The sequence below is a fragment of the Physeter macrocephalus genome, chromosome 17 (assembly GCF_002837175.3).
Source record: "Physeter macrocephalus isolate SW-GA chromosome 17, ASM283717v5, whole genome shotgun sequence".
Taxonomy (NCBI): domain Eukaryota; kingdom Metazoa; phylum Chordata; class Mammalia; order Artiodactyla; family Physeteridae; genus Physeter; species Physeter macrocephalus.
Window position 1 is genome coordinate 2,222,308 of NC_041230.1, and position 26,872 is coordinate 2,249,179.

Genomic DNA, 26,872 nt, shown 5'->3' on the forward strand with positions numbered 1-26,872 from the left:
CCCGCGTAAAGCAAAAAAAAAAAAAAAAAAAAAAAAAACCAAAATAAGAACGTGTTAACTGCCGGGGGCCTCAGAAGTTCCCGGGTCAGACCACGCCCACAACCTCGAGCCCCGCCCCTCCTCCGGTCCCAGAGCTCTCAGCGCCTCGCTGCTCAGAGGACCCTCGTCTTTGCTTGCCGACCGTTCTCAACTCTCCGCTTCTGCACCTAGCCTGGCTCCAGAGGACACCAGACCAGTTCAAAGGATCCAAAGTAGAGGAGCAGAGTCTCTCCGGAGGGAAGAGGAACAGACCAGAACCTCCCAGGGGCGGGTTCGAAGACCACACCCGGCGTCCACAGGCTGCGCCCAGCCTTCAAACACCGCTTCCACCCACCGGAACGTCCTTTGACGCGCCCTTTGGTGGCCACGCCCTCGACTCGCCTCCTTGCGCATGCGCAGTGAGGTGAGACCCGTAACGAGGGACGCTCGCTCGCCAGTCTCGGTTTTTTGGTCCGAAACTAACGGCGCTGTGCAATCTTCAGGCCCCGCTTCTCCACACCTCGGTTTCGGGGGTCTCCCGGTAAGTTAAAAACGCCTGAACGCGGTCGTCGCTCTCGCTCTGAGTCCGCCTCTTTCGCCTCTCGCGGCGTCGGCAGAAGACTCGGTTCGGTCCTGGGAGTGTGGGTCCGGTTCCGGTTTAAATCGCTCTGAGGCAGGTGCCGGCCCCAACTTTCTGCTTTCGGTCCGTAGAGACACTGACCTCCGGCAGCGATGTTTTCCTACTCTGACTCCCTTTCTCAAACCTTTGTGTGACTCCTGGCTCCACCCCCGCCCCCACTCCTCAGTGCTGTTGCTATCACCCCCTTTCTTTGCTGGCTCATTGAATCATGACAGTTGATGTATCCTCACACTTGTTTTAACTTTAATCTCAGAAGCGATGGGATATGTTTTAAATATCCAAATTGCTTTCACTCTAAATTTCATTGTTCAGATTATGAGGTTTATATGCTTTCTGCTGTATCCTGTATTGGAACTATTCTTTGAAGTCTGCTAAATAACTTCACTATGCATGTGGTAAGGATGTTGATCACCTTTTAACACTCAAAACCTAGTTTAACCAGTTAGTTTAATATTCAGTAGCTTCTTTCTTCCCTTAAGTGATCTGCTCAGTTAGTGAGCTCTGAGTTTAAGTGTCCAACTAAGTAGATTGTCCCCCCAAGTCCCCTTTGTCCTTTCTGTGCAGATGTTAACTGATGGGCTGGATTTGTTACTGACCTGGGCTCTTGGACTCTAATCAGTAGAAATTGGTAACAGTTAGGCCAGACGAAGAATTCAGGCAGAGCTTTACTGGGACTCGTGCTGTAGCACAAGTGAGCGAGAACAAGAAACAGGTGCCCTTGCTCGCCCCCTGATGGGGGGTGTGGTGCGAGCTGGTCCCTTAAAGGGGGTGAGGGAGGGGCAGATCGGTGGGTCGGGCCAGAGGTGTAGCTTGCCTGCCCACCCCCTTGGTGGTGCCGTGTGCGGGGATCATGTGCAGGACCCTGCTTTTGCTCTCAGCACCTCAGAAGTGGCCGTTGGGTTTTGGCCTTTTTGTTTCTTATTGTTCATAAGCTGTTTGCCCAAGCTGTGCATGTATGCAGTTATTTTTAGTGCCTTATGGTTTCTTTGTATTCCGTGTTCAGGACACATTTGTCCAGGTGCAGGCACTGTAGTCAAGGGTCCCAGGTTCCAGCCTTTTCCAGATTGATGTGAAACTTTGTTCCCACAGAACCCATGTGTTCATGATGAAGAGATTGATAGGGCTCATCTCCACGGGTGACCCTCTTTCTTGTTTTTCTGGAGGAATAACTCTTTGTAATTTCATATTTTTTGACTAAATGTTGTCTGGAAGAGAGGAATTAAACGTTTGAATTTGATTAAATCATGAACGAGAAGCTTCTCTTGCTCAGGAATATGAAAGGTAATCTGGAATTAGGACGTTTAAACCTTTTCTACCTAAACCTATCCAGGCTGCCACTTCTACCCAGTTCTGCTCACCTAACTCAGATTTCTTCAGGGTAACTTGGTAAAATTACTCCCCCTCTGAGCCTCAGGGTACCCACCTGTGACATGGAGAAGATAGAGGAGACCAGTTTGCCCGGTTATAACTGAAATTTTAAACATGTTCCAGTCTACCAACAATTAGGAAAAAACACTTGAAAAAAGAGGCAGGGGCATAGGCCCAGAGTTGGAGGCATACCTTTTTCTCAGCTTGTCTTTCTCTGTCTCTGTATCAGGGGTAAATCATAAGTTTGATTGCGTCATCTCTTGCCATTAAATCCTTTTATGGTTTCCCATCACCCTCGGGACAAATTGTTCAATATCGCTGCAGCAGGGAGCTCTGGAGATGGGGTGGCCCCCAGATTTGCTCCCAATTATTGCATCAGATGGTAACTCCATTCATCAACAGGTAACTCCCTGTTGATCCAGGGGGCAGAGCTTAGCTCAGTCAATTCCAGGTCCTCCTCTTAGCTTTCAAAAAATGGGGGAAAAATTTCTGTCACCACAAGGTACTTTTAAAAATGGCTATTATTAACAGTACTATTTTCCTCTCCCCCTTTCTACTGTGGCTCATGCCATCCTTTTCTAAATTTGATGTATCCTCACACTTGTTTTAACTTAATCTCAGAACCCATTGGATATATTTTTTAAAATATTTATTTATTTGGCTGCGTCTGGTCTTACTTAGTTGCAGCACATGGGATCTTTAGTTGTGGTGTACAAACTCTTAGTTGCAGCATGTGGGATCTAGTTCGCTGACCAGGGATCGAACCCGGGCCCCCTGCATTGGGAGCACGGACTGTTAGCCACTGGACTACCAGGGAAGTCCCTGGATATTTTTTAAATTCCCTGATTGTTTTCCTTCTGAATTTTATTGTTTAGATTATGAGGTTTATATGCTTTTTATCCTAACTTGGAACTATTCTTTGATGTCTGGTAAATAACTTTACAGTATTTCACTATGCGTGTGGTAAGGATGTTGATAATCTTTTAACATTCAAAACCTAGTTTAACTAGTTTAACATTCAGTAGCTGCTTTCTTCCCTTAAGTGATTTGCTAAATTAGTGAGCTCTGAGCTGAAGGCTCCAGCTAAGTAGGTGTTCCCCTCTAATCCCCTTTGTCCTTTCTGTGCAGATGTTGAAGGATGGGCTGGATTTTTTGTTTGTTTTTAATTTTTTGGCCACGCCACGCGGCGTGTGGGATCTTAGTTCCCTGACCAGGGATAGAACCCGCACCCCCTGCAATGGAAGCCTGGAGTCTTAACTACTGGACTGCCAGGGATGTCCCAGGATGGGCTGGATTGATGTGGAATTTTGTTCCAACAGAGCCCATGTGTTCATGATGAGGAGATTGCTCAGCGCTCATCTCTACAGGTGACTCTCTTTCATGGTTTCCCGGAGTAATAACTATTTATGATTTTGTATTTTGATTTTTTTTGGGGGGGAGTAGAGGAATTAAATGTTTGGGTTTGATTAAACCCCTGAAAGAGAAGCTTCTCTTGCTCAGGAATATGGAAGGTAATCTGGAATTAGGACAAACTCTTTGTATTTAAACTTATCCAGGCCACCACTTACACTGTTCTGCTCACTCAACTCAGACTTCTTCAGGGTAACTTGGTAAAATTACTTCCCTTCTGAGTCTCATGTGCCACCTGTTAACATGGAGAAGATAGAGCAGACCAGGTTTTCAGAGTCTGAGCAAATGGGATCCCTGAAATGATTTTGAAAATTGGTCTTGTGTTTGCATTTGGCAGGTTTTTTGGATGTGTGCCCAGTTATCATTGGAATTTGAAACATGTCCTAGTCCTCCAACAATAATGAATTCCACTAAGAAGGAGGCAGGCGCATAAGCCCAGAGAACGAGGCATGACTCTCAGCTTCTTTCTCTATCCGTGAATCGTGGGGTAAATCTTTTTTCTTTTTTCTTTTTTTTTTTTTGAGACTTGTGATGGTTTCATAGTGTATGCAGATGTCAAATCACTATTTAGTATATTTGAAACATGTACATCAATTATACTTCAAAAAAATAGAAGAAAAAGCTAATGTGACTTTAGAATACATTGATATAAATGCAACATTCGATATCAATATCATAAAAACAGATGGTTGTTTCTTCATCTCTTCAGTAGAATATTCCGTTTTGGACTTTGGGCCAAATTTTAGGAGGAACCTTTGACAACGTAGGATGCTTACATGAGAAAGCAGAACTGAGCCAAAGGACTTGTGACAACTTTTTGAATAATTGCTTAATTGCAATCTTCACATAAACACTGGAGCACTGTAACTCAGTGCAAGAAACAGTATTTATTGGTTTATGATGTTTGTCATAAAAAAAATACACAGTATGTTTTACTGAAGGCAGAGGTTGTGAAGAAAAGATTAGACCATGTGTTTGTGGAAACTTGTAGTGTTGGATGTGCTGCTGTGTGTCTCCACACTAATCAGTATCAACGAGAGTATGAGTGGGCAGGGAATGCAGTCAAATGGAGAACAGTTCCTACTCTGATTACATTGAGGGGGTAAGAAGGCTACTTGTTGAAGATAGAAAATACCTCATCAATATGGACTACCCTAGCTCCTTAGGTATTATATCCTCATGTTTAATGACCTGCTTCCAGTCCCAGCTGGCATAAAATCCACTTTTTAGATAGTGCTCGAGGTTGCACCAGTGGATGTGTTGAGAGCCACATCCTTGTACCTTCTGGTATACAGACAAATTTTAGCACTAGGAATCCAGTAGGAAAGTAATCCAATGATATTCATAATAAAATGGTATCACTGTGAAAGTAATATTGCTGTACGCACAATGACATCTACCAACTGGTGTGTGCTTACTTCTGCTGTTATACCTACCTCTGCTCATTCAATGCCAACAGCCTATTGCCGGTAAGACACTGAAACACAGACAGATATTTCTTTCTTAATAATTATGTTTTCATCGAGTGTTACATGATTAAGGATATCGTCTCGGGGGTTCCCTGGTGGTCCAGTGGCTAAGACTCCGCACTGCCAATGCAGGGGGCCTGGGTTCAATCCCTGGTCAGGGAACTAGATCCCACGTGCTGCAACTAAAGCTTTCGCATGCCGCAACTAAAAAATTCCCACGTGCCGCAACTGAGACCCAACGCAGCCAAATAAATAAATATATACAATTTTTTAAAAAGAATAGCGTCTTACCACTCAAACGCCTTGTTTCAAATGGCCTATAAGTAGACCCCACTGAATGATGAGGAGCTGGGTAAGTCAGTTACTATAAGGTAGGCTTTCAAATTATGTTCAAAAGAGATCTCAGGAGATGGTTGCCAGCATCTGGAACCGAATGCAAGCTACCAGAGTGGAAAACGTGTTCCCTTTTACACAGAGCTTACTTTCTTTTAGGGAAAATAGATATGTGAATATTTTAAAACATACCTTGTTAAATGAAATAATAGAAGCATGCGTAAACTGCAGAGGTGAATAATTCTTTCTGGGTGGGATTAAATGGGACCGTTGGGGGAAGAGAAAGAATCAGGAGAGGCAACTCTTACAGCCATTTCATCTTAGTTTATTTTTATTATTCAAGTTGGATTTAAATAGTTTATATTAATTCAACAGCTAATGAAGGAGAAGCAGCATTCCAAAAGAAAGTAAGTAAGTGTGTTGTCGGGGTGAAGAAGAGAATATTAGCATCCTGTAATGTTGCTTGGATGCAGAGCGTGACACAGAGAGTGAAAGAAATGCAGGCAAAGCAGGGGTCCTGTCACCAGGGGACTCCGGATGTAGTCTCTCCTAAGGAGCTTGATTTGATCCTTTTGACACGAAGACTCTGCTGCGGCCTCTCCCGTTGCGGAGCACAGGCTCCGGACGCGCAGGCCCAGCGGCCATGGCTCACGGGCCCAGCCGCTCAGCGGCATGTGGGATCCTCCCAGACCGGGGCGCGAACCCGGTTCCCCTGCATCGGCAGGCGGACGCGCAACCACTGCGCCACCAGGGAAGCCCCAGTGTTGCATTTTAAATAGTGAACTCTCCTAAGTATGTGGATTATGGATTGAAGGAAGAAGAAATCACAGGCAAGGGAAACACTTCGCAGATCTTTGGGATTATCTGAGTGACACGTAAGGATGAGCGTGGGGTAGAAAGCATCATACGAAAGGAAAGGATGAATTAGAAACCTATTGAGAAGGTAGAGTCTGTGTCATTTGATGATTTATTAGATGTAGGTAAGAGGAAAGGCTGGAGTAATTGAAGATGATACACTGTTCCCTGGAAGAATAGATACTGTGCCACTAATTAAGTTGAAGAAACAAGTATAATTACAGGTTTTAGGGTAAATCTTAAGTTTAATTGTGTCATCTCTTGGCATTAAACCCTCTTAGGGTTTCCCATCGCCTTCAGGACAAAAATCTGAAGTCTTCAGTATAGCTTCAGCAGGGAGCTCGGGAGCTGGGGTGGCCCTTCGGAGTTGCTCCCGCTTGTCGGATGGGACAAGCATCCTATCCTGCATCAGCCAGTCACTGGATACTGGCTTCCTCGGGAGGAGCCAGGGGCTGGGACGAGGCACTTGCCTCTGGCTGAGGGCCAAGTGGACAAGGACGGCGCAGGTGCAGCGCAGTGGGCGTTCCAGCGGCAGCAGGGAGGGCTTCCTGAAGAAGTGGGTGACGGGCTCACTGACTGGTCTCCTTATAGGCGCTAATTTTGTCTGCATTCCTCCTGTCGCTGTGGTCCTTCTCTCCCCCATATTAAGGTCCTCCCCGTGTGTATATTTGTGGCAGGGGAGGGAGGTATGTTGATTCTAAGCATTTAAGAACGTATTTTTGTCACACAGAATAATCCTACCTGAGAAAGAAGCCCAGAGGAAGAGGAAAGAAAGGAGAAGGAATGGCCCTTTCCCAGGTGAAAGTCATATTCTTTGTGGACTGTTCTCTCCTTCCTAAAATGACACGTTTCGGACGCGCAGAGCTTCTTGGTCTCTGAAGCTTCCTGTCTAAAATGTTTACTCACACACAGGGCCTTCCCTCAGTCTCCTCTCTCCTCCCTGCAGATTCCATGTCACTGTGACCCAGTGACGGGGAACTTGGGAAGAGCCCCCTTTCAGGTGGTCATCCCGTGAAAGGTTTTATACTCAGGCGTGGGTTGGAGATGGGGAGTAGGCTCTGTGGTGTCAGTGAGGTAGGGCAGTGAGGATTGTTTAGTGCACCCTTCTGGATGCCCTTTCAGCTCCATGTAAACCAGGATGAAAGAGACTACATATGTAAGTGATGTACTGCTGTGCACAAATACCTGAGGAGGTCTGGGAAGGAAGACTGATATGGGGAAACTTGCTTTGTCAGATTTTATAAGTGCCTTTGAAATAAAAGGAGTGAATCAGTGGTTTTCACTCTAAAATATCAGTACTGTAAAGTAGAATGGGAATTTGAGAAACAGAAATAAATAATAGGGTGTTATCTAACAATAAGGGTTTTAAATATTATTCACAGCATGTTTGTCTTACAGAGACCCTCCTGTTCATGTGGGGACTCTCATGCAGCATGTGTTTTATTTATTTACTTTAGAAGATTTATTTATTTATTTACTTTGGCTGTGCCAGGTCTTCGTTGCAGAAGGTGGGATCTTGGTTCCAGCATGCAGGATCTTTGGTTGCAGCATGCAGGATCTTTTTTAGTTGTGGCATGCATGTGGGATCTACTTCCCCAACCAGGGATTGAACCTGGGCCCCCTGCATTGGGAGCGTGGAGTCTTACCCACTGGACCACCAGGGAAGTCCCAGCATGTGTTTTAGATGGTTATAATTTAGCCAAGACATAGGAGCACAAATTTCTGTCATCAGATAGACTGGAGCCAAATTATGATTCTACTGCTTGTTGTTCAGTGTTATATTTTTTTTGTTTTAAACACTTCATAGATACAGTTCTGTAATTCAGCTTCACACAGCGATGCAGTTTAGAGACTAAGAAGTAAAATATCCCCTTCCCTGTCACATCTTAACACCATCACTTACTGTCTCCATCAGAAACCACTGTTCGTTCTCACTGCAAATCTTACAACAGTACATTTACATATGGAAATGTGATTTTAGAAAATATTCTTTACTAAATATTTTGTTATGGTATTTTATTCTTCAAATTTAAATATCTACATACCATGTATCTTAGACTTGTTTTCATGAATAGACATAGAGATGACTTTCTTTTTTGTATCCTCAGTGGAGCATTCTCTTAATGAAGATAAATGGGTCCTTTACAGTTTTTACAGTTATAAGAAAAGGCCGGGACTTCCCTGGTGGTCCAGTGGTTAAGAATCCACCTTCCAATGCAGGGGACGCAGGTTTGATCTCTGGTCGGGGAACTAAGATCCCATATGCCGTGGGGCAACGGAGCCCCTACGCCGCAACTACTGAGCCCATTTGTGCACTCTAGAGCCCATCCGCCACAACTAGAGAGGCTGTGTGCCGCAACAATTGCCCGTGTGCCGCAACTAAGACCTGACGCAGCCAAATAAGTAAATAAATTTATTATTTAAAAAAAAAGCCACAGTGGCTGCTTCTGAGCATGCCAACTTTACTATAGATATCTAAGAATTTCTCCAGAATGAGAAGCTTGAGCATGATTACTGGGTTAATAATGGTGTTCATAAGGAAGCACAGATACTACAATTACTAAATAAAGATTTTAAATCAACTGTCTTAATTGTACTCAGAGACTTAAGGGAAACCATGGACAGAGAACTAAAAGAAAGTAGGAGAAAACTGTTTCAAGAAACAGAAAATATCAATAAAGAGAATTAGAAATTCTAGAGCTGAAAAGTACCACAACTGAAATTGAGAATTCCCTAGAGGATTTCAACAGCAGATTGACAATCAGAATAAAGAATCAGTGAAGCTGAACATAGGTTAATTGGAATTATCCACTCTGAATAGAAGAAAGGTGGTAAAAAGAAACATGAACAGAGACTAAGAAACTTTTGAGACATTCCCAAGAATACCAGTATACACATAATAGGAGTCCTAGAAGGAAAGGAGAAACAGGAAAGGGCAGAAATAATATTTGAAGAAATAAGAGCTGAAAAACCTCACAAATTTATTAAAAATGTGAACCTGCAAATCCAAGAAAGTCAACGAACTCCAAGTATGATAAATTCATAGAGAGCTTGGGCAAGACACATAGTCAATTGTTAAAATACAAAAAAAGAATGTAGAGAGTAGCAAGACAGAAATGACTTCTCATGTACAAAGATGCTTAATAAAATTAATAGCCTCTTTCTCAGAAACTGTGGAGGGCAGGAAGGAATCTGATGATATATTTAAATTTTGAAAGATTAAAATAATTCATTATCAGGCAAACTATGCTTTAAAATTGATAATGAAATTTAGAGACTCCTAGATAAACAAAAGCTGAGGAAGTTTACATTGACAGACTTATACTACATGAAACACTAAATGGAATTCTTGAGGCCAAAATGAAAGGCTACTAGCAGTACCTCAAAGGCACAGGAACAAAGAACAGTGGTAATATAACTACATAGGTGTATATAAAAGGCAGTATTACTGTATTTTTTGGTTTATAACTCATATTTTAACCTGAATTAAAAGGCAAATATGTAAACAATCATTATCTGTTATTGAATGCAAAATGTATAAAGAAGTAATTTTTTTTTTTTTTTTTTTTTTTGCGGTACGCGGGCCTCTCACTGTTGTGGTCTCTCCCGTTGCAGAGCACAGGCTCTGGATGTGTCGGCTCAGCGGCCATGGCTCACGGGCCTAGCTGCTCTGCGGCATGTGGGATCTTCCCGGACTGGGTTACAAACTCACGTCCCCTGCATCGGCAGGCGGACTCTCAACCACTGCGCCACCAGGGAAGCCTAAAGAAGTAATTTTTGACAATAACAATATAAAGGGAGACAGGATATATATATATATATATATATATATATATATATATATATATATATATATATATATAAAATATATATAATCTGCAGGGTAACCACTAAGAAAATAATTTTAACATATACAGAAATGTGAATATGAAGGGAATCAAAATGTTATGAATGTATAGACATACACAAAGAAGGAAACGAGAGGAATTACAAGACCAAGAAAATACTGGACATACAGAAAGCAAATAGCTGAATAGCAAAAGTAATTCCTTCCTTGTTTATTGGGTACTTTTAATGTAAGTAGATCAAACTCTTCATTAAAAGTCAATGATTCCAAGAATTTTTATAAAATGATTCTACTGTATCTTTCTACAGAATGTTCACTTTAAGATACTCAAATAGGTTGAAAGTGAAAGGATAGGAAAAAACATTGTGGAAATAGTTACCAATCTTAGCTACACTAATGTCAGATTAAATAAACTTTAAGTCATAAAATTGTTACCAAAGAAGTTCAAGGATATTTATATATATATAATTATATATATGTATATACATATATATGGTACATGTAATGTATATGTATTTATATACATAAAAGAGTCAATTCATCAAGAAGATGAAACAACTGTAAACAACATATACATAAGTACAAAGCCCCACATTTTCTGAAGCAAAATTTGAGCAGAGAGAGACAGTTCAACTATAATAGTTGGAGACCTCAAAATACTCTCCTTTTAAACTTTTTTTTTTTTGCTGCGTTGGGTCTTCGTTGCTGCGCACAGGCTTTCTCTAGTTTTGGCGAGCGGGGGCTACTCTTCATTGCGGTGTACGGGCTTCTCATTGCGGTGGCTTCACTTGCTGCGGAGCATGGGCTCTAGGCACATGGGCTTCAGTAGTTGCAGCCTGCAGGCTCAGTAGTTGCGGCACATGGGACCTAGGGCAGGTGGGCTTCAGTAGTTGTGGCGTGCAGGCTCAGTAGTTGTGGCTCACGGGCTCTAGAGTGCAGGCTCAGTAGTTGTGGTGCATGGGTTTAGTTGCTCCACAGCATGTGGGATCTTCCCAGACCAGGGATTGAACCCGTGTCCCCTGCATTGGCAGGCGGATTCTTAACCACTGCACCACCAGGGAAGTCCCTCAATACTCTCCTTTTACTAACCAGACAGGAGCTCAATAAGGAAATAAAGGACTGAGCAAAACTGTAAACCAAGCAAACACTGTAGACCTAAGAGAAATATACAGAACACTCCATATAACAAAAACAGTGTACTCAAAACTAGTAATAGAAGGGATTATCTTTGGTCTTAAAAAGGATATTTATTAAAATCTCACAGTTAACATCATACTCATTGTTAAAGATGGAAAGCTTTCCCATATAATCAGGAAGAAGCAAGTGTGGGGACACATTTAGGCACTATATGTCAACATTGTACTGAATATTTAGCCAGATAAATTAGACCCAAAAAAAGAAAGAAAGAAAAGATGTCAAAATTAAAAAAGAAGTCAAACTATATTCACAGAAAACATGCTTATACGTAAAAACATCTGAACAATCCTTAAAAAGACCGTTAGTGATAATAAACAAATTCACTGAGGTTAAAGAATACAATATCAATACCCAATATTCAGTAGTATTTCTGTACACTAGCAATAAACATATTGAAAGTAAGTGAAACAATTCCATTTACAAGACCATCAAAAAGAATAAGAATATAACCAAGGAATTGGAAGATTTCTACAATGAAAACTGAAAGTATTGCTTAACGAATTGAAGGAAAATTTAAATAAATGTCAAGATATCCTTTGTTGATTGTAAGACTTAGAGAAGTTCAGATGGCAGTACTCACCAAAGTGTTGTAAAGATTGACAGCAATCCATGTCAAAATCCCAGCAGCCTTTTCTGTACAAGTGAGAACCTGATCCTTAAATTCATTTTGAATTAGTATGGACCCCAAATACCCAAAATAAGTGTGAAAAAAAGTAAAGTTGGAGGACTTACACTCCCAACATCAAACCTTACTGCAAACCATGGATAAACAAAACTGTGGTTCCAGCTTGAGAAGAGTAATATAGATCAAAATGATAGACTAAGAGTCCACAAATAAACCCATACATCTATAGCCTGTTCCTTTTTCACACGGTGCCAGAAACATTCAAGCAAAAAAAGTAGTCTCTTAAAAAGTAGTCTCGGGCTTCCCTGGTGGCACAGTGGTTGAGAGTCCACCTGCTAATGCAGGGGACACGGGTTCGTGCCCTGGTCTGGGAAGATCCCACATGCCGCGGAGTGGCTAGGCCAGTGAGCCATGGCCGCTGAGCCTGCACGTCCGGAGCCTGTGCTCCGCAACGGGAGAGGCCACAGCAGTGAGAGGCCCGCGTACCGCAAAAAAAAAAAAAAAAAGTCTCTCCAGTTGTACTGGGACAACTGGATATCCATGTGAAAGAGAATGAAATTGGACCTGTGCCTCTCACCATATAAATCAGTCAATTCAAAATGAATCAAAGACTAAGCGTAACAGGTAAAACTATAGTACCCTTAAGTGAAAGCATAGAGATAAATCTTCATGATGTGGACTGGCAGTGGATTTTTTTTTAGATAGGACACTGAAAGCAAAAGATAGAAAGACAAAATAGATAAGTTGAGCTTCACCAAAATTAATAATATTTGTACACTGAAGGACACTGTCACATAATTGAAAACATAATCTACCAAGTGGGAGGAAGTATTTCCAAATCACATATCTGGTGTCTGTTTTCTAGAATATATGAAGAACTCCTATACGTCAAGAACCAAAATACAAAGAACCTAAATATAAAATAAGCAAAGGACTTTAACAGACCTTTCTTCACAGAAGATAGAGAAGTAACCAAGAAGCAAACAGATGTTCAATGAAATTAGTCAATAGTAAAATGCAAAATCAAAACTACCATGAGATATAATTTCACACCTGATATGATGACTATAATGAAACAGAGTAACAAGTTTTGGTAAAGATGTAGAGAAGTTAGAATCCTGATAAGTTGCCAGTAAAGTGTTGTAGCCATTGTGGAAAACAAAACCATGTGACCTAGTGATTCCACTGCTAGATAAATACCAAAAAGAATTGAGAACAGATAATTCAAACACATACTTCTGCATGAACGTTCCAGCAGCATGGGGCTTCCCTGGTGGCGCAGTGGTTGAGAATCCGCCTGCCAGTGCAGGGGACACGGGTTCAAGCCCTGGTCTGGGAAGATCCCACATGCTGCGGAGCAACTAAGCCTGTGCGCCACAACTACTGAGCCTGCTCTCTAGAGCCTGCGAGCCTGAGCTACTGAAGCCTGCGCGCCTAGAGCCCGTGCTCCGCAACAAAGAGAAACCACCACAATGAGAAGCCTGCACACCACAATGAAGAGTAGCCCCTGCTTGCCACAACTAAAGAAAGCCTGCACCCAGCAATAAAGACCCAACGCAGCCAAAAGTAAATTAATTAATTTAAAAAAAGAAAAAGAAAGTTCCAGCAGCAGTGTTAGTAATAGACAAAAGGTGATTATAACCCAAATGCCCACCAAGGGATGAGTGAATAACCTGTGGTTTACTCATACAGTGGAGTATTACTAGGCCATGAAAAGCAGCACTGATACATAACTGTAGCATGGCTGAGCCAAAAAAATTATCCACAGTGAAAGAAACCAGACAGAAGGTCACATTTTATACCATCCCAGTTATATGGAAATATCCCAAACAGGTACATCCATTGAGACAAAGCATTAGTGGTGTCCAGGGACTGAGGCAAATGGGGGAGAAAGAAGCAGCTGCTGAAATGGGTAAAGGATTTCCTTTGGGGATGATTGAAATATTTTTGAACAAGAAAGAGGTGATGTTTTTTCAACATTATAAATGTACTAAATGCCACTGAATGGTACTTTAAAAATGGCTAACTTTATGTTATATGCATTTCACCTCGGTTACAAAAAGAGAAATGTAACTTGCTCAAAATTATCTTACATGGATCAGTCAGAGCATTCACTCCAGCCAAGTCAATCCTTACACCTCTGCTTCTGTAAGTTTGTGTCAAACTCAGAAATCTCTCCTTGTCCACTTGGTAAAATGTGCTTTCCTTTCAGGGACTGTTTATGTTCAAGGATGTGGCCGTAGAATTCTCTCAGGAGGAGTGGGAATGGCTGGACCCTGCCCAGAGGGCCTTGTACAGGGACGTGATGTTGGAGACCTACAGGAACCTGCTCTCCCTGGGTGAGGATAGTTTCCCTCTGAAAGTCGGTAACTACTTTTGTATATTTTTGCATTTCCCCTTGGGAGTCTTTTGGAGACCTACAGGAACCTGCTCTCCCTGGGTGAGGATAACTTCCCTCTGAAAGTCGGTAACTACTTTTGTATATTTTTGCATTTCCCCTTGGGAGTCTTTTAAGAGCCCCTAGCATGCTTGCGAGAGTTTCAAATCCCTGTTCTTAAGAGAGTGATTGAAGCTGTTTGTATTCAGAATGAAAGGCTTCATAAAGTGGCTTCTGACTAACTTCTCCTTTCTTCAGAAGTTTGGCACATGCTTGATTAGTGGTGGTTTGTAGAATATTAGCAGTCAGAAAGCCTTATGGCAAATTAAAAAAAAAATTTCAATCTGTGGTTTTACTCTTGAGCTTCTGATTCAGTAGTTCTTGGAAGGGTGCTAGATATCTACACATTTAAAATCATCTCTAAACATTCAGGAGGCAGTCAGTTGATTACTTTTTGAAACACTTTTCTAGATCCATCTATATCCTTTCTTCTTAGCTGAACAAAGCACTGACTATAGCATTGTCATGTTGGGTTTTTTTAATAAACTGAAATCTCTTTTGAGGTGAACAGTATCTTCACTATGGAACAAGGGGAAGAGCCCTGATCTATGGAAAGTGAAGTGAAAATAGGGAAAAATACAGAGAGGTCAGGATGTATTACTGTTATTATTTTTGTTGGCCTCACCATGCTGCTTGTGGGATCTTAGTTCCCCGACCAGGGGTTGAACCCAGGCCCTCGGCAGTGAAAGCACAGAGTCCTAACCACTGGACTGACAGGGAATTCCTGGTCAGAATGTATTTAGATGTGAACTTAAATGAGAGCTCAGATGGGCACAGAGCAAGCTGCTTCATTAAATATTCTTTGAGAAGTTCTCCTCAAATGGGAAAGAACCATGGGAAAATAAAAGTCCATTTCATATGAGTTCTCAAAGGAAATTTAACCCTGCACAAGCATCCTTATCACTGTGTTACTCAAATATATAAAAGTTTAAACTCCCACTCTACTATGGTACTCCAGCTCATTCAAAGCCAAAGCAAAGGCTTTTTTTTTTTTTTTTTTTTGCGGTACGCGGGCCTCTCACTGCTGTGGCCTCTCCCGTTGCGGGGCACAGGCTCCGGACGCGCAGGCTCAGTGGCCATGGCTCACGGGCCCAGCCGCTCCGCGGCACGTGGGATCTTCCCGGACCGGGGCACGAACCCGTGTCCCCGGCATCGGCAGGCGGACTCTCAACCACTGCGCCACCAGGGAAGCCCTAAAGGCTTTATCATGACCTATAACACTCTACTATCTGGCCCCCCCTACCATTTTGATGTCTTGGTTTGAGAGGGATGGAAAGTCCTCTTTCCCCTTTGTCTCTTGGTTTTCAGTTAATACATATCAGAGCTCAGTCCCCTATAGTTCTGACCCCAGGACCTATTTAGTTTCCTCCACATTTTATAGTTTTGGGAGAACTTCTCAGGGGATGGACAAAATAGCTGCTCTTCCACTATATCTGGGGTTCCATGAATCTTATGGGGCTGTGTCAGGCCTTCTCTGCCTGTTCCGGCTCCCGAGCCATTTTTTCAGTTCCTTTTGCCACATGTATGTAAAGAGGAATGGGGTGCACATTTTGAGGTTGTTACTCAGAAGTAATATAATGACTAGAGACTGAGATCGTCTTTGATCCCAGCTGCTACATGGCAGTATATCTCGGTCTTTCAGGCGTTCACCCTACTACAGCCTGTGGGTAGAGCATACCACCCCTTCTCAAGAGGACCACAGTTTGACCCTGTCATTTTTTTCTCATATCTTGTATTTTTCTTCCTCTTCCAGCTCTCTGCCTAGTACTGGAACGTAGAAAGACCTTAGTCGTTCTGATTTCTTTCTCTCTTCTAAGATTTTGCCTCTGAAACTTGTTTTTTTAATTTTAATTTTTAGAAAATTTTTTGGCTGTGTTGGGTTTTCATTGTGGCACATGGACTTTCTCCAGTTACAGCGAGCGGGAGCTACTCTTTCGTTGCAGTGTGAGGGCTTCTCATTGTGGTGGCTTCTCTTGTTGCGGAGCACAGTCTCTAGGCGTGTGGGCTTCAGTAGTTGCAGCAGTAGGCTCAGTAGGTGCGGCACGTGGGCTCTAGGGTGTAGGGGCTTCAGTAGTTGTGGCACACGGGCTTAGTTGCTCCGCGGCATGTGGGATCTTCCTGGACCAGGGATCGAACCCATGTCCCCTGCATTGGCAGGCAGATTCTTAACCACTGTGCCACCAGGGAAGTCCCTGAAACTTGTTTTTTAAACACACATTCCAGGGCCTAAAGTTTCAATCTCTCTCTGTGCCTTTAGTTCATAGGCAGTTTATGGGGGACACTTTGATGCAGGGGGTTTACTGTTTAAAAGAAGATTCTTGGAGCAAAACACTGAACAATATGTTACAATATTATCCTGCTCTACATGCAGAAATGTTTCTTGAAGCCACTGGATAGAGTGGTCAGCACGTCCAGGAAACTAAGATAGAAAGCATTAGGAGACCCTGACCAATAAGGACCTCCAGTTGTCCTTCTAGTCCTTGTGGAGTTTAACAGTGCCTCTCTAGGGCAGGGTGACAATGTGGGTAGGAAACAATATGGTCATCAACTTTGAGGTGGCAATAAAAGGTGTAGGAGCTCATCCTAAGGAGAACACTGTCCAAGTTCACAACCTCATACCTGTGAGACTGATTAAACTACTGTTCATGCCACATTGTTAATCCTGTGTGTGCCATCCTTCATTCACTTTCAACAAATCTGATTTTGACATGTCTTATTGAGGAAGCTTATAAATTTGAATGGTGCTGACATTTTTTTCTTTTTTTAAATTAAAAAAATTTTTTTTAAATTTTATACGATTTTTAAAGGCTACGTTCCATTTACAGTTATTACAAAACATTGGCTATATTCCCCGTGTTGTACAACACATCCTTGAGCCTATCTTACACCCAATAGTTTGTCCCTCCCGCTCTCCCACCTCTATATTGCCCCTCCCCTGCTGTAACCACTAGTTATCTATATCTCTGCATCTGCTGCTTTTTTGTTGTATGCAGTAGTTGGTTATATTTTAAAAATTCTACATATAAGTGATACCATACAGTATTTATCTTTCTGTCTGACTTACTTCACTTAGCATAATACCTTTCAAGTACATCCATGTTGCTGCACATGGCAAAATTTCATTCTTTTTTATGACTATTATTCACTGTGTGTGTGTGTGCGCGTGTGCACACATTTTTTTAATCCATTTGTCTGTTGATGGACTCTGAGGCTGCTTCCATATCTTGGCAATTGTAAATAATGCTGCTGTGAACATTGGGGTGCATGTGTTTTTTTGAATTACTGTTTTGGGGCTTTTTTGGATATATACCCAGGATTGGAATGGCTGGGTTATATGGTAATTGTAGCTTTAGTTTTATGAGAAAACCTCCATACTGTTTTGCAAAGTGGCTGCACGAATTTAAATGCCCACCAGCACTGTAGGAGGGGTTCCCTTTTCTCCATATCCTCACCAGCACTTTGTATGTTCTTTTTGATGGTAGCCATTCTGACAGGTGTGAGGGGATATCATTTGGTTTGGACTTGCTTTTCCCTCATGGTTAGCGATGTTGAGCATCTTTTCATGTACTTGTTGGCCATCTGCATTTCTTCTTTAGAAAAATGAATGTTCAGTTCTTGTGCCCTTTTTAAAATCGGGTTGTATGTTTTTTTGATGTAATGTTGTATGAGCTGTTTATATATGTTGGATATTAATCCCTTATCATTTATATCATTTGCAAATATTTTCTCCCATTTAGTAGGTTTTCTTTTCCTTTTGTTGATGGTTTCCTTTGTTGTGCAAAAGCTTTTAAGTTTAATTAGGTCCCATGTGTTTACTTTTTTTGGCGGTACCTGGGCCTCTCACTGTTGTGGCCTCTCCCGTCGCGGAGCACAGGCTCTGGACGCGCAGGCTCGGCAGCCATGGCTCACGGGCCTAACTGCTCCGTGGCATGTGGGATCTTCCCGGACCGGGGCACGAACCCGTGTCCCCTGCATCGGCAGGCGGACTCTCAACCGCTGCGCCACCAGGGAAGCCCCCGTTTGTTTACTTTTGCTTTTATTTCCATTACTTTAGGAGCTGGATCCCCAAAAATACTGCTGCAATTTATGTCAAAGAGTATTCTGCCTGTTTTCCTCTCGGAGTGTTATGGTATATGGTCTTATATTCAGGTCTTTAATCCATTTTGAGTTTATTTTTGTATATGGTTTTAGGGAATGTCCTAATTTCATTCTTTTACATGTAGCTGTACAGTTTTCTGAGCACCACTTATTTGAAGAGACTGTCTTCTGCATTTTATATTCTTGCCTCCTCTGTGGTAGATTAATTGAACATGAGTACCTGGATTTTTTTATAGGGTCTCTCTCTTGTTCCACTGATCTGTGTGTCTTGTTTTGCCAGTGCCATACTGTTTCAATTACTGTAGCTTGTAGTACAGTCCCTAGGGAGCATGAGTCCTCCAGCTCTGTTCTTCTTTCTCAAGATTGTTTGGCTATTCGGGGTCCTTTGTGTTTCCGTACAAATTAAAAAAATTTTTTTTCTAGTTCTGTGAAAAATGCCATTGGTGTTGTGATAGGGATTACATTGAATCTGTAGATTGCCTTAGGTAGTATGGTCATTTTAACAATTTGATTCTTCCAATCCAGGAACACAGTATATCTTTCCATCCTTTTGTGTCATCTTCAGTTTCTTTCATCTGTGTCTTGTAGTTTTCGGAGTACAGGTATTTTGCCTCCTTAGGTAGGTTTTTTCCTTGGTTTTATTCTTTTTGATGTGATGGTAAATGGGATTGTTTTCTTAATTTTCTCATTCTAATACTTCATTGTTAGTTTATAGAAATGCAGCAGATTTCTGTATATTAATTATGTATCCTACAACTTTACGGAATTCATTGATGAGCTCCAGTAGTTTTCTGGTGGTGTCCTCAGGCTTTTCTATGTACAGTATCATGTCATCTGCAAAGAGTGATAGTTTTACTTCTTCCTTTCCGACTTGTATTCCTTCTATTTCTTTTTCTTCTCTGATTGTTGTGATAATTTATTCAAAATTATGTTGAATAAAAGTGGCCTGAGTGGGCATTCTTGTCTCATTCCTGATCTTAGAGGAAATGCTTTCAACTTTTCACCATTGAATATGATGTTAGCTATGGGTTTGTTATATATGGCCTTTATTATGTTGAGGTATGTTCCCTCTGTGCCTGCTTTATGGAGAGTTTTTGTTTTATCATAAATAGATGTTGAATTTTATCAAAAGGTTTTCCAGCATCTATTGAGATGATTGTAAGGTTTTTATTCTTTTTTTTATGATCAGTATTTTTTCAATTGAAGTATAGTTGATTTACAATGTTGTGTTAATTTCTGCTGTAAAGCAGTGATTCAGTTACTATTTTATATATATATACTTTTTTAATGTACTTTTCCATTATGGTTTATCATAGGATACTGAATGATAGTTCTGTGTACTATGCAGTAGGACCTTGTTGTTTATCCAGTCTATATATAAAAGCTTACATATGCTAACCCCAACCTCCTGCTCCACCCCTTCCCCAACCCCGTCCCCCTTGGCAACCACTAGCCTGTTCTCTATATCCATGATTCTGTTGCTGTTTCACAGATAGGTTCATTTGTGTCATATTTTAGATTCCATATATAAGTAATAACATATGGTATTTGTCTTTCTCTTTCTGACTTACTTCACTTAGTATGATAATCTCTAGTTGCATCCATGTTGCTGCAAATGGCATTATTTCGTTCCTTTTTATGGCTGAGTAGTATTCCATTGTATATATGTACCACATCTTCTTCATTCATTCTTCTGTTGATGGACATTTAGGTTGTTTCCATGTCTTGGCTATTGTGAATAGTACTATGGACATAGGGGTTCATGTGTCTTTTTGAATTATAGTTTTGTCTAGATATATGTCCAGGACTTGGATTGCTGGATCATATGGTAATTCTATTTTTAGTTTTCTGAGGAACCTCTGTACTTTTTTCCACAGTAGCTGTACCAACTTACATTACCACCAACAGTTTAGGGTTCCCTTTTTCCATACCCTCTCCAGCATTTGTTATTTGTAGAATTTTTATGGATGGCCATCCTGACTGGTATGAGGTGGTACCTCATTTTAGTTTTGATTTGCATTTCTCTAATAATGAGCGATGTTGAGGATCTTTTCATGTGCCTACTGGCCAGCTGTATTTTTTCTTTGAAGAAATGTCTATTTAGGTATTCTGCCCATTTTTCGACTGGGTTGTTTTTTTGTTGTTGAGTTGTTTGAGCTGTTTGTATATTTGGAAACTAAGCTCTTGTCAGTCGCATCATTTGCAAATATTTTCTCCCATTCTGTAGGTTGTCTTTCCGTTTTATTGATGGTTTTCTTTGCTGTGCAAAATCTTGTAAGTTTGTTTAGGTCCCATTTGTTTCTTCTTGCTTTTACTTCTATTGCCTTGGGAGACTGACCTAAGAAAACATTGGTACAATTTATGTCAGGGAATGTTTTGCCTGTGTTCTCTTTTAGGAGTTTCATGGTGTCATGTCTCATGTTTAAGTCTTTAAGCCATTTTGAGTTTATTTTTGTGTACGGTGAGAGGGTGTGTTCTAACTTCACTCGTTTATATGTGGCTGTCCAACGTTCCCAACACCACTTGCTGAAGAGAATGTCTTTTTCCCATTGTATATTCTTGCCTCCTTTGTCGAAGATGAATTGACCATAGGCATGTGGGTTTATTTCTGGGCTCTCTCTTCTGTTCCATTGATACATATGTCTGTTTTTGTGCTAGTACCATGCTGTTTGATTACTGTAGCTTTGTAGTATTGTCTGAAGTCTGTGATGATTATGCCTCCTGCTTTGTTCTTTTTCTTCAGGATTGCTTTGGCAATTCTGGTTTTTTTATGGTTCCACATTTATTTTGTTTGGGACCCTCTTTACTTCCTGTACCTGGATATCTGTTTTCTTTTTTTAGGTTTGGAAATTTTTCGGCCATAATTTCGTCAAATACATTTTCGATCCCCTTTTCTCTTTCTTCCCCTCTGGAATCCCTATTATATACAGATTGGCACACTTTATTATATCCCACAGATCTCTTATATTGCTTTTATTTTTTCATTTGGTTTTCTGTCTGCTGTCATGACTGTGTGATTTCCATTATTCTATCCTTCAGTTCACTTATTCTTTCTTTTGCATTATTCATTGGGCTACTGTAGCTTTGTAGTATTGTCTGAAGTCTGTGATGATTATGCCTCCTGCTTTGTTCTTTTTCTTCAGGATTGCTTTGGCAATTCTGGTTTTTTTATGGTTCCACATTTATTTTGTTTGGGACCCTCTTTACTTCCTGTACCTGGATATCTGTTTTCTTTTTTTAGGTTTGGAAATTTTTCGGCCATAATTTCGTCAAATACATTTTCGATCCCCTTTTCTCTTTCTTCCCCTCTGGAATCCCTATTATATACAGATTGGCACACTTTATTATATCCCACAGATCTCTTATATTGCTTTTATTTTTTCATTTGGTTTTCTGTCTGCTGTCATGACTGTGTGATTTCCATTATTCTATCCTTCAGTTCACTTATTCTTTCTTTTGCATTATTCATTGGGCAGCTGATTGCCTTTAGCTCAGCTTTCGTCTGTGCAAATGAGTTTTCTAGTTTTTCTTGGTTCCTCTTAATAGTTTGTAGTTCCTTTTTACAGTACTCTTCATTTCTGTTGATAGCCTTTATTAATTCCTTCAGTATTTTCAGTATCTTCTTTTTGAAGTCGGTGTCTATTAGACTGAAGAGGTCTGTTTCACTGTTTGTTGTTTCAAGGGAATTCTCTTGGTCTTTTAACTGGGAGTGGTTCCTCTACTTTTTCATTTTAATTATATTTGTCTTAGCCTGTGAGTTTAGGAGAAGCAGTTATCTACTGTGGTCTTCGAGGGCTATTTGTATGTGGGGGCGTCCCTGTGTAGCTTGTGTGTGCTTAATATATTTGGTGCAAGGGCTGTTTTTAGTATGGATGCCTGTCACGTGTGTCATCAGTGTGTGCTGATCATTATCTCCTTGATAGGAGATGTGCAGGTGAGGGGGCTGGTTTCGGGTCCTGGGGTTTTAGGCAGCGGTGGTGGCTCAGGTGCACCCCCTGAGCACGTAATGGGAATGGAGGTGGCTTGTAACCATTCCTGGAGTCCAGGTGGGTAGCGGCGGCAGCTCCTGACCACTTCTAGAATCTGTGAGGGTGGCAGAGGCGGATCATGACCAGCCCTGGAGCCAGTACAGGTGGTGTCCTGTTCTCTGAGAGCAGGCACGTGCACAGGGAAAAAGGGTATGATGGCGAGTCACCCTTTCCCTCACGCACACCCCAAACAATGATGCCTGGCCTCTAAGGCACCCCGGGCTTCCTCCACATACACCCTCAGTTGTGGTCGCACCAGAATCCAGTCTCCCCGCACCCCCCACCTGCCCTGGCCTATTTCTGCACAACCATCCCCAGTCCTCTTCCCAGGCCTGATCACCAGAGCCTGAGTTCCAGCTCCCAGGATGTGCATCTCAGGCTGGGAAGTGCAGGGCAGTGGCACTGACTATGTGCTTCTCCCTCCACTCTGGCTGCCTCAAACTGTCTGCTGCATTCTCCTCGGAGGCTCTGAAGCTCCCCTTCTGTCTCAGCAGATCTCCCTGCCAGTGAGGGGGCTTCCCAGGGTGCAGGAACCTTCCCTCTTTCACAGCTCCCTCCCAGGGGCGCAGGTCCTGTCTCGACTGCTTTCTCACTTTTTTTTTTTTTTCCCTACCTAGTTACGTGGAGATTTTCTTGCCCTTTCAGCAGTCTGAGGCTGTCTGCCAGCATTCAGTAGGTATTATGTGAGAATCGTTCCCCATGGAGATGTATTTTTCATGTATTTGTGGGAGAAGGTGAGCTTCACATCCTACTGTTCCACCATCTTGGTTGCTCCTTCTGGTTTTTATTTTTCAGTTTGTTAATGTGTTGTGTCATATTGATTGATTTGCAGATATTGAAAAATCCTTTCATCCTGGGATAAATTCCACTTGATCATGATCTATGATCTTTATAATGTATTGTTGGATTCGGTTTGCTAGTATCTTGTTGAGCATTTTTGCATCTATGTTCATTGGTGATACTGGCCTGTAATTTTCTTTTTTTGTTATATCTTTGTCTGGTTTTGGTATCAGGGTGATGCTGGCCTCATAGAATGAGTTCAGAAGCGTTCCTTCCTCTGACATTTTTTGGAATAGCTTGAGAAGGATAGACGTTAACTCTTCTCTAGATATTTGGTAGAATTCACCTGTGAAGTTATCTGGTCCTGGACTTCTGTTTGTTGTTGTTGTTGTTGTTGTTGTTATTTTTGCATCTATGTTCATTGGTGATACTGGCCTGTAATTTTCTTTTTTTGTTATATCTTTGTCTGGTTTTGGTATCAGGGTGATGCTGGCCTCATTTTTTTTTTTAATTGAAGTGTAGTTGATTTACAATGTTCTGTTAATTTGTGCTGTACAGGAAAGTGATTCGGTTACACATATATGTACATTTTATATTATTTTCCATTAAGGTTTATCACAGGATATTGAATACAGTTTCCTGTGCTATAATAGTAGGACCTTGTCGTTTATCCATTCTATATCTAATAGTTTGCATCTGCTAAACCCAAACTCCCAATCCATCCCTCCTGTGCCCCCTCTTCCCCTTGGAAACCACAAGTCTGTTCTCTATGTCTGTGAGTCTGTTTCACAGATAAGTTCATTTGTGTCATATCTTAGATTCCACCTATAAATGATGTCATATGGTATTTGCCTTTCTTTTTCTGACTTACTTCACTTAGTATGATAATCTCGAAGTCCATCCGTGTTTCTGCAAATGGCAAAATTTCATTCTTTTTTATGGTAGAGTAATATTTCATTGTATGTACATACTACAATATCTTTATCCATTCATCTGCTGATGGACATTTAGGTTCCTTCTATGTCTTGGCTATTGTAAATAGTGCTGGTATGAACATTACAGTGCAGGTATGTTTTTGAAGTATAATTTTCTCCAGATATATGCCCAGGAGCGGTATTACAGAATCATATGGTAACTCTATTTTTAGTTTTTTTAAGGCACCTCCATACTGTTTTCCATAGTGGCTGTACCAGTTTACATTTCCACCGACAGTTTAGGAGGGTTCCTTTTTCTCACACCCTCTTCAGAATTTATTATTAGTAGACTTTTTGATAATAGCCTTTCTGACCGGAATGGGGTGATAACTTCATTGTAGTTTTGATTTGCATTTGTCTAATAATTAGTGATGTCAAGCATTTTTTCATGTGCCTTTGGTCATCTGTATGTGTTCTCTGGTGAAACGTCTATTTGGACCTTCTGCCCATTTTTTAATTAAGATTTTGTGTTTGTTTTTTTGATACTGGGCTGTTTGTATATTTTGGAAATTAATCCATTGTGGGTCACATCTTTTGAAAATATTTTCTCCCATTCTGTAGGTTGTCTTTTCGTTTTGTTTATGGTTTCCTTTGCTGTGCAAAAACTGTTAAGTTTAATTAGGTCCCCTTTGTTTTTATTTCCATTGGTCTAGGAGACAGATTCAAAAAGATACTGCTGTGCTTTATGTCAAAGAGTGTTCTGCCTATGTTTTCCTCTAGGAGTTTTATAGTATCTGGCCTTACATTTAGGTCATTAATCCATTTTGTGTTTATTTTTGTGTATTGTATTAGGGAGTGTTCTAATTTCATTCTTTTACATGTAGCTGTCCAGTTTTCCCAGCACCACTTATTGAAGAGATTGTCCTTTCTCCGTTGTATATTCTTGCCTCCTTTGTGGTAGATTAATTGACCATAGGTACGTGGGTTTATTTCTGGGCTTTCTATCCTGTTCCATTGATCCATATGTCTTTTTTTGTGTATGCCAGTACTATACTGTTTCAATTACTGTAGCTTGTAGTTTAGTCCTTAGGGAGCCTGATTCCTCCAGGTCTGTTCTTCTTTCTCATGATTGCTTTGGCTATTTGTCTTTTGTGTTTCCATAAAAATTAAAAAAAAATTTTTTTCTAGTTCTGTGAAAAATGCCATTGGTAATTTGATACATATTGAATTAAATCTGTAGATTGCTTTGGGTAGTATAGACATTTTGGCAATATTGATTCTTCCATTCCAGGAACACGGTATATCTTTCCATCTCTTTCTGTCCTCTTTTTTTCATCAGTGTCTTACAGTTTTCAGAATACAGTTCTTTTGCCTCCTTAGGCAGGTTTATTCCTAGGTATTTTATTCTTCTTGAATAAAATATTCTTCTTGGTAAATGGGAGTGTTTCCTTAATTTCTCTTTCTGATCTTTCGTTTTTTGTGTATAGAAATGCAACAGATTTCTGTGTAGTAATTTTGTATCCTGCAACTTTACTGAATTCATTGATGAGCACTAGTAGTATTCTGATGGTGTCTTTAGGCTAGGCTTTTCTATGTATAAGTATCATGTAATCTGCAAACAATGACACTTTTACTTCTTCCATGTCTAGGACTGCCAAAATTATGTTGAATAAAAATGGTGAGAATGGGCATCTTTATCTTGTTTTTTTTTTTGGCGGTACGCAGGCCTCTCACTGTTGTGGCCTCTCCCATTGCAGAGCACAGGCTCCGGACGCGCAGACTCAGTGGCCATGGCTCACGGGCCCAACCGCTCTGCGGCATGTGGGATCTTCCCGGACCGGGGCACGAACCCATGTCCCCTGCATTGGCAGGCGGACTCTCAACCACTGCGCCACCAGGGAAGCCCTTTTGTCTTGTTCTTGATCTTAGAGGAAATGCTTTCAGCTTTCCACTGTTGACTATAATGTTAGCTGTGGGTTTGTTACATATGACCTTCATCATGTATGTTCCCTCTGTGCCTGCTTTCTGTAGTTTTTATCATAAATAGATGTTGAATTTTATTAAAAGGCTTTTTGGCATCTATTGAGATGAGCATATGGTTTTTATTCTTCAATTTGTTAATGTAGTGTATCACACTGATTTGCAGATACTGAAAAATCCTTGCACAACTGTGATAAATTCCACTTGATCATGGTGCATGAACCTTTTAATGTATTGTTGGAGTATTTCTGCATCTATGTTCATCAATGTTATTGGCTTGTAATTTTCTTTTTTTGTGATATATTTGTTTAGTTTTGGTATCAGGGTGATGCTGGCCTCACAGAACCAGTTTGGAAGTGTTCCTTCCTCTGCAGCTTTCTGGAATAGTTTCAGAAGGATAGGTGTTAACTCTTCACTAGACGTTTTGTAGAATTCAGCTATGAAGCCACTGGTCCTGGACTTTTGTTCTTTGGGAGTTTTAAAATTACTGATTCAATTTCATTACTGGTAATTGAACCATTCATAGTTTGTATTTCTTCCTGGTTCAGTCCTGGGAGATTGTACTTTTCTAAGAATTTGTACATTTCTTCTAGGTTGTCCATTTTATTGGCATACACTTGTTCATAGTAGTTTCTTATAATGTTTTGTATTATGGTGGTGTCTGTTGTAACTTCTTTTTCACTTCGGATTTTATTGATTTGGGACCTGTCCCTTTTTTTTTTTTTTTCATGTTTCTCAGAAAAGGTTTATCAATTTTGTTTATCTTTTCAAAGAACCAGCTTTTAGTTTTATTGATCTTTGATATCATTTCCTTCATTTCTTTCTCATTTATTTCTGATCTGATCTTTATGATTTATTTCCTTCTGCTAACTT

General features: G+C 40.9%; 2 long non-coding RNA genes and 1 other non-coding gene across 16 annotated transcripts in view; 2 read left to right on the top strand and 1 right to left on the bottom strand.

The window, feature by feature from the left end:
- LOC114484036 (uncharacterized) overlaps window positions 1-26,872 on the bottom strand; it is a 95,676-nt gene that overhangs the window by 27,332 nt on the left and 41,472 nt on the right. Inside the window, exons 3-4 of one of the 9 annotated variants that reach the window (XR_008615579.1) lie at window positions 2,219-2,490; window positions 583-1,863 (exon numbers count right to left, since the gene is read on the bottom strand). The exons of 6 other annotated variants lie outside the window; for them this stretch is intronic. This is a non-coding gene — a long non-coding RNA (uncharacterized lncRNA). Of the gene's footprint in view, window positions 1-582; window positions 1,864-2,218; window positions 2,491-6,899; window positions 9,856-26,872 lie in introns of those variants that run through there. 2 more of the 9 variants (XR_008615578.1, XR_008615583.1) reach the window with 2 other exon arrangements.
- Window positions 45-26,872, top strand: part of LOC102984545 (uncharacterized) — a 40,883-nt gene continuing 14,055 nt past the window's right edge. For 3 of the 6 annotated variants that reach the window (XR_003676520.2, XR_003676519.2, XR_008615588.1), the window contains exons 1-3: window positions 45-559; window positions 6,824-6,891; window positions 13,975-14,101. This is a non-coding gene — a long non-coding RNA (uncharacterized lncRNA). Of the gene's footprint in view, window positions 560-3,345; window positions 3,924-6,823; window positions 6,892-13,974; window positions 14,102-26,872 lie in introns of all 6 variants that reach the window. The other 3 variants (XR_008615589.1, XR_008615587.1, XR_008615590.1) reach the window with 3 other exon arrangements.
- On the top strand, window positions 4,995-5,067 carry TRNAG-GCC (transfer RNA glycine (anticodon GCC)). The gene has a single exon. It is a non-coding gene; the product is annotated as a tRNA-Gly (tRNA).